Below are 2,074 nucleotides of genomic sequence, written 5' to 3'. Positions count from 1 at the left end.
TAAAGAGATGAAGAAAATTTCAATCCATGTTTATTCCAAGCTGCCCTGTTGCTTATCTAGAATAAAAATGTGTGATACTTTTACTTGGAGTCTCTTTCTACAGCTACATTTCAACTGCCTCATTTCTTTCTCTCCATTTTTCATTGTTCCTAAATTCATTGTGTTCTCTCTTGCAAATTAAAACCCAACAAAACTCCAGTACTGAGGTGTTAGCAGTGTAATGAATGGTATCAGATCTTCATCAAGTGGAGAAATTCATCTTTGCGTAAGCAGTATCTTGCCACCATCCTTTAAATATCCATGAAATCTTTTGGACCTGGATTGTCATGAACGGAGAAGGTCTAGAGAATTAACTAGTGTTTACTCAAGCAGGAAAAACTATCCATCATTCTTAAACAGTTTTACAAAAATAGATTAATTCTCAACCACGTTGAGAACATGATATTGTCCACAAGTTATTTTTGTCTGAGTATTAATAATATCCAAAATGTAAGCTCAAAACTGTTATGGGTGAGGAAGGATTACAGAAGTGTGCAATTATTATGGGCATCAGTCATATGTATCAGTTACAGTTGACTCTGAACCCTTCATCAAAAGTATTATTGCCACAAATAGCCTCCTTTATTTAAAAAGCAAATGGTTTAAAAGTTCTGTTTCAACTCTTTTAAGCCTGTTAGAGTGTGGTGTAGAGACAGTTTTGAAGTAACCATGACAGTGTATGCTAAAGCTACAATTGCCAGGCTAATTCTCCATAATTTTAAGTCTGCTTTATGTCATCCTGTATAAAAGTGATTAATTACAAATTATCTTTCAGTCTATTTCATGGTATATTTATTTTACTGCTTCCTGAGCTTTCTCTGCAGCCATCGTGTTGAGCCAAAGTTGGTACACTGATTTATTGCATTGCTTTTCTCTCTGCCGTGAGGAGGTGTTGCATGGCTCAGTGCCTGCTTTAGGGGTCATGAACCTCCGCACAGTGCCCCACTGCATGGTGTGGACTTTCCTGCGGGCACTTGAAGGTGGGATGTAGAAAAGCCAGCACACACAGCCTGCTGCATAGCTTAGTTGCTCCTCAGGACTTGGCTCCTGCATGAGCGCAGCTACACACTTTTACCACCTCTTCATGTTGTAGAAAGTTAGGCATTTTCTCACCAAAAGCAATGAGGTAGCAACATCCAAAGAAATTCTTTACTGTGAAGGTGGTGAGGCACTGGAGCAGGTTGCCCAGAGAGGTTGTAGATGCCCCATCCCTGGAAGTGTTCAAGGCCAAGTTGGATGGGGCTGTGGGCAACCTGGTCTAGTGGAGGGTGTCCCTGCCCATGGCAGGGGGGTTGGAACTAGATGATCTTTAAGGTCCCTTCCAGCCCAATCCATTCTATGAGTCTATGATCCCTCAGAGTTGCCCCAAGTCCCAGCTGTCAGAACGATGTGGAAGCCCAGGGTTCATCCCCATTTCGCCCCAAGGGAAAGTGAACCTATAAGCAGGCTCTAACCACCAGACTGACAAGTTGCAGGGGACCCTCTACTTTGCCTGAAACGGGAACTGGAATCCAGGTCTCCCCATTCACCTGTTAGTGCTCTAATTTGTGGGTTTTTTTTTTTTTAAAAGCACTATATTCTTGTTCCATTGAATAGGTGCAAGTCTTATACAAAGCCAAAGAATACTAGGAGCAGCCCTCATTGAAGAATTTGCAAGTAGACGGTGGGGCACCCAGAATGAAATGTCATCATTGATTCAGAGCAAGAATTTGAACCAATGCACCTCAGTTCTCATGACAGTGACCTAGCCAGCACACTGCAGCCTCTCCTGAGGTAGCAACATATGTCTTCTTAGAGCTGTTCTATTGGATATAAAATAATTAAACTTACAATATCATGATTTTATGAGCAGGTAGTTATGACCTTTGTGTAGCATTCAGGTTCCAGGCCAAGGATGTCAAAACAGATATAGACAGAATTTAAGTTAATCCCCCATGTTCTTCATGAGTACTTCTACTATAAAGATGCTGCACTGTGGGCAGGAGAAGAGCAAGGAAAGTAGCACCGTGCTAATCTCGGGGAGGGTCTTCCTTGG

This window comes from Grus americana, chromosome 4, assembly GCF_028858705.1.
Source record: "Grus americana isolate bGruAme1 chromosome 4, bGruAme1.mat, whole genome shotgun sequence".
Lineage (NCBI taxonomy): Eukaryota > Metazoa > Chordata > Aves > Gruiformes > Gruidae > Grus > Grus americana.
This window is presented reverse-complemented; position numbering follows the sequence as displayed.